Source organism: Acanthisitta chloris, unplaced genomic scaffold (genome assembly GCF_000695815.1).
Source record: "Acanthisitta chloris isolate BGI_N310 unplaced genomic scaffold, ASM69581v1 scaffold27957, whole genome shotgun sequence".
NCBI classification, from domain to species: Eukaryota; Metazoa; Chordata; class Aves; order Passeriformes; family Acanthisittidae; genus Acanthisitta; species Acanthisitta chloris.
This window is the reverse complement of record NW_008683597.1, coordinates 5,905-11,486: the sequence shown is the minus strand read 5'-3', so window position 1 is coordinate 11,486 and position 5,582 is coordinate 5,905. Positions and strand designations below refer to the sequence as shown.

The 5,582-nt window shown below is 50.0% G+C and overlaps 1 protein-coding gene across 1 annotated transcript in view; it reads right to left on the bottom strand.

Moving 5' to 3' along the window:
* The window catches only part of SPARC (secreted protein, acidic, cysteine-rich (osteonectin)), a 9,061-nt gene extending 6,353 nt beyond the window's left edge, over window positions 1–2,708 (bottom strand). Inside the window, exon 1 of the mRNA XM_009079017.1 lies at window positions 2,624–2,708. The gene's annotated coding sequence lies outside the window, so the exon portion shown is untranslated. The remainder of the gene's footprint in view (window positions 1–2,623) is intronic.
* Between the last annotated feature and the right edge of the window lie 2,874 nt (window positions 2,709–5,582).

The window sequence follows — 5,582 nt, the reverse complement described above, 5'->3', positions numbered from 1 at the left end:
ACAGGGCTAACCCCAGCTGCTACCCCTGCTAACTCAGACAACGGGCTCTGCTGCCACCTCCCATTGCAGCCACAGAGACCAGGAGTGGGTAATGGTTCAGCAAAACCCTCCCATGCCTTGGTTCCCTACCTGCACACCAATCTGGCCATACAGGAGGCACCACTTGGGTGTCAAGGTCTCCTGCACCCACCCTCCATCTCCTCACTGTTCTTCAAGGCTCTGCAGGTCTGACATGGCACCACCACACACTGAGTGTAAAGGCAAAACTGGCCCAGGAAAAGCTTCTGCCAAACCCCACTGGGGACCATGGTTTTCAAGGTGCAGATGGGTGACCAAGTGTGACCCTCACAGAGACACAATACAAGGGCTGGGGTCCTGCTGCCTGGTCCTGACCTCCCTATGCAAGCAAGACCCTCCAAGCTTTACTCAGCAGCCACTCCCAGGCTAAAATTCCATTTGAAGTCAGAGTTGTTGTGTGAGTCCCCATAAAGCTCCCTTCTGAACATGTCCCTGCATGTCCTGTGCCAGCTCACCCAGATGTGCTGCAGCTGCCCAGTGTGCAGGCTCAGAAAGCCAAGGCAGGTTTACATGGAGGCGAAATTTTCTTTAGCTCATGCACACACTTACACATGCCAAGTAAAACATGGGGGGGGGGAACCTACATCTGCCCATTGAGAGTCACTAAAGACACGTCTACAGCACTGTATGAACCCGTTCCCTGTGCATGGAGCTGAGCAGCTCCAATTGTTCTTAGAAACACTCCAGATCTTACAGGGCTTGCTGATATAAAGGCAAGAACCCAATCCTATTACAGCTGTGTGCTGAAGCTGTCACAATTTGTCCAGGTTACAGACTGAATCCATAACGAGAAACAATTAAATTAGTACCAAGAAAAGTGCATGGATGAGCCCTGTGCAGCCAGGTGAGCCAGCATTCTGCCTGTCCTGCCTCAGCTTTCCCTTTTGTGTGAACTGGACACGGGGCAGTGCCAAAAGCAGATTGGATACTTCTGTGCCAGGTGCAGGTGGTCCCTCCGGCTCCCGGGGGATGAAACCAAGGGATCCCAGACAGCTCCACAAAGGAAGCAGAGAATAAACTGTCCTCTATTTATTCTGCAAAAAATGCAAACCATCTCCAAAGCATTCCCTGGACTCGCCTTGCCACAGCCGCTCCAGCGATAACAGCCCTGACATCCCTCCGACCAGAGGACCCAGAAAAGGTTTCCATGGAAGCCGACATTCCACTGGGGCTGAGTCATGGAAGAGCAGAGGATTGTGGAAGGAGCGGCTTGAAAAAAGTTTGAAGTTTATTTCTGCTCTCCCTCCTCCCAACACCGCCCGCATCCCTGTTCCTGCCTATAGGCAGACAATGGCTTGGCTTTAGCAGCTGGGCAGGACGCAAAAGCCTTTCTTTTCATGACTAAAAACTCGCCTGATCCACCCTACCAAACAGTTGCGATTAACTTTTGTCATTTTGGAGGGTTGCTGAGTTTTTGGGCTGTTTCAAGTTGGTGGTCTTTGAGGACTCAGAGTACTGGCGACCTTCCCGGTGCCCCCGATTTCACTCCAACTTGAAACTCTTGCCTTTCGGTTTGGGTGGGAATTCAACCGAAAGTAAGTGATTTATATTCCTTCTGGGTTTTTGGTTGGTTTTGGTTTTTGTTGTTTTTTTTTTGTTTTTTTTTTGTTTGGCTGGATTCAACAGAGTGGAGATTTCTTAGAGAAGGGACACAAAGAAGAGAGTTAGACTGCCACGCAGGTCACGTCACCGGGACGGGAAGGACAGCAGCTGCCTTTAAAGGAAACAAGCCCTCGGCTCTTCTCTGTGGATTTAAAACTGTGCCCGACTGAGCCCAAATTCTTAAAACTTTAAAAAACGCCCAAAAAGAGCTTTGTTCCTCCTCCCCTGCAACCTCTGACTTTCTAACAGTCGATCCGCTGGAGTTCAGCAAACCAGGGCAGCAGGACTTGAAAGCGTTTCAAAGTTTGCTTGGAACAAAAAGCCGAGTGTTTGTTGTTTTTTTTTTTTTTTTCAGGAGAAAAAGAGCGGCTGTACTGAAAAAAAAAATAAAAACGCTGAAATGAAGTCGACAGCTCTTTTGTTCTTCCTCTAGATACTCTGGTGAGTAAAACATCACCTGCCAACACACCTCAGGCTAGAAGGAGCGGGGACTGGTTTGTAACTAGATCTGATTTGCTCTGCAGATTGGTTTGATATGCTCAAACCTTAATCTCGCACATCTCGCTAAGGAACTACCCCCCAGATGAAAACACAGAGGGGAAAAAGGGAGGAGAGAGAAAAATTAGGGCAGGTTAAACCTTTACAGTCAGATGCCATGAAAGTGTTAAGCTCGTCACCTGGCAGTGAAATAGAGTAAGAGACAGTTTAGGAGTGGAGATGCTGCAAAGAGGGGAAAGAGAAGAAGTCAGGAGGGGTCTCTAAATGCACCACTTGGGGTGGGGATTGTCCACCTCCCCGTCCTGAGTGACGCATTGCCGAACACTGGACACACTCCACAGCTGAGAGAGGTTCCTGGGCCAGGGATCCCCATGAGTGGGGCTCTGGGGACCCCCATGTCAGGAGGAAGAGCACAGCAAAGGCAAACGCGAAGCTCGGGCCATACCTCGCAGTCCTGGCAGCAGGGCTGAGGAAACTTCAAGCGCTTAGACAGGCTGGAGAAATCTGCAGGTTTTAGGAGGAGGTAGGAGGAAGCCAACGGGTGGGCTGGATTTCCAGCTGCCTCTCCTCCTTCTCCTCCTCCTCCTCCTCCTCAATATCTTTCCAAATCGGTCTCTTCCTCTCCCCCTCTCCCCCAGTGGGCAGTCCCACCCGGCTGAGGCACAGCCTGGGTCTAAAGGTTAGACCAGAGAAATCAAGCAGGGCTGGAGACCAAGGGGATCTCTCTCAGGGACAGATCAGCCCCCAGCGCAGCCTTCCCAGCAGAGTCACTGTCACTGCCTGCACTGCTGTGATGAGTTTTCAGTTCTCTATCTCTCTTCGACTGACAGCACGGAGGGACGGGAGAAGTGCCATCTCTGCTTGGTTGTTCACCTCCTAGCACCTTGGCCTGCTGCAATTAAAATGTTAAATGCTGTCATTTCTCAGCAGAGTAGTTCAGTCCCTGAGCTGGTGTTTCCTGTCCTCAGGGGGATGAAGAGGAAGGCAGGAGAGTTCTCACTGCTCCATACTGTCTCCTAACACTGCTGCCATTTGGGACTGCCTTGCAGAAAGGGTGAGGAAAGAATGATGCAGAGAATGTGGAGAATATCTGAAAGATGCTCTAAGTAGGCAGGGAAATGCTGGGTCAGTAGATGTGGCTCTCAGCAGACTGGTTTCTATGCTGTGGTTATCATCCAGCAGATCTGGCCTGAATGAACAAAACCCACAGTCAGAATTCCTGGTCAGCTGAATCCAGCAGCCTCTTCAGACATCACTACGTATTTTGACCTTACAGATCATAACTCAGCTGGAGCAGCTGCCCAGCCAGAGGCAGCCAGGCAGCAAAGCTGTTTGGAGCTGACTTTTCCCATCTGTTCCTCTCTACGCTTAGGGTGGAAACCCAGCTCTTCTCTCCTTGCTTCTCTCCATGACTGAGAGGATTTAAGGTTCATCTGCTCCCTGGCAGAAGCAGACAGTGCACCTTTATGCACCAGCATGGCCATGGTGCTGCATTGTAAAAGAAAACCAGCAGCAAAAAACTGCTGAATTTGGGCATCCCTGACAAGTGCCCCCATGCCATATAGGGCTATCCTGAGCCCTTTGGATAATTCAGCTTTTTGCAGCTTGTGATCCTTCTGTGGCACCAACCCTCACTCCAGGGCTGCTCTCCAGGTGCTTCTGGAAAGATGGTGGTTTGTGCAGCCAGCAGGACTGAGGACAAATCATTTGGGCACCAGCAGTATGATTGTGGATGCTGGGTGAAGGACACCCAAGACCATAGCAAAATGCAACATTGTGTTTTGTCTTGGCTCCCTGGGGTTTGAGTTCATTCCTTCTGATTACATGGTGTCTTTGAGATGGGCTGAGACACTAATCTGAGTGCTTAACTTTTCCCGCTGGTGTTACTGAGGACTTAGATGTCAACACAGGAACTGGCCTGTGACGACCTGCAGGGCTGTGCTGGCTCCTTGCTCTGTAGGATGCCTTTGTGATCTGTGATTCTTTATCAGCTCACTCCCCATCCGGCCTCCCGACACTTTGGCTGCATGGGGAAGATCAGATGTAAGACTAAATACCCCTATGGCCAACAAGAAAGCTAAAATAAACACAACAGAAAGGGAAAGGGGAGGGGAAAGATAAGGGAGGGAGCAGTAAGAACCCATCAACTATGCCCAGTGAGTTGATGGAGCTCTGTGATCAGGCAGCTCAGGAGGGTGGTGGCAAAGAACAAGAGAAGAAAATCTTCACCCATTTCTTTACTTGGATTCACACTTCTCAAAAGCCACCCCTGGGTGATGATATGTGGATTTTGATAGCACTCACAAAGACATCCATAAACACCTCATATGACCCTCTTGGGTCTGTGTGGAGGTCAGCTTTGTGGTGGTGTCTAAGACCCCATGGGTCCTTCTAATGCAACCAACCACCTGTGGAACCTGAAGCATCTTCTCCTCCCACCACAAGTGTCCATAGCTCCCAGATGCAGCCCAGTGCCACTTGTAGGTCCAGTTTGGCACAAAGGTCATGCTCCCCTAAACCAAAGTTTCATTTGCTTGGTTCATATCTCAAGGAGTTAAATGCTGTTGTTGAATGCTCTCTGCACTGGATTAATCATGGCTTGCATTGAAATTGTACAGCTGCTGGTTCTTATCCTAAGGAAAAAAAAAGACATCTGGAAAAAATTTTAGGCACAGGAAAAAAAAGAGAAAAGAAACCACGACTTTTCTAACTGACAACGTGGCAATTGCTTAGTGCTCTTCACTGTAGCCTGAAGTTAAGCCCTCTACAAAGGGCTTAGACAAATGATAGTGCCAGGGAGATAATTATAATAGGGATTTCTTTATATGTGTGGTGGCTTAGACCCTGGTTTGAGTGAAAGCAGAAAGAAGTGATGTAGTCACATCTGGAAACGGCCCTGGTCAGCCCGGGGTGGGTGGGAGTGAGGGGGCCCCATGGTCCCCCATGCACATGGTGAGGACAGCCAAGTCCTGCATCTTTTGAGGGACATGCTGCCCAGCATCAGCAGTGGGATAGAGGTGGGTCACACAGAAGGGGAAAAAAGAGCCTGGAGCAATTGGCTGACTTTAAACTCAGCAGCTTAAAAAAAGCTCCAGAAATGGCTGAGAGCTCACAAAGGAAGTCCTGGAAAGTCCTTTTCACTCTTTTAAAGCTTAGTGGGGCCATCAAACAAGAGATTTTGGCCTGAGGCCCGAGGAAAACTGGACCTCACACGTGTTTAGAAGGTTGCCTTATGCCATCTGGAGCACTGGATGGGCAGGAGATTCCCCAGGGGGGCTCATCAGCCCTAGAAGCCCTTACAGGGCTGCATCCTTGCAGGTCCAGCTTGGGTTCCCAGAGCACATCCCAGCAGGATGGTTTGGGCACAGCGGGTGCACCCCAGGGCTCCCAGCTCATGTGGCTGC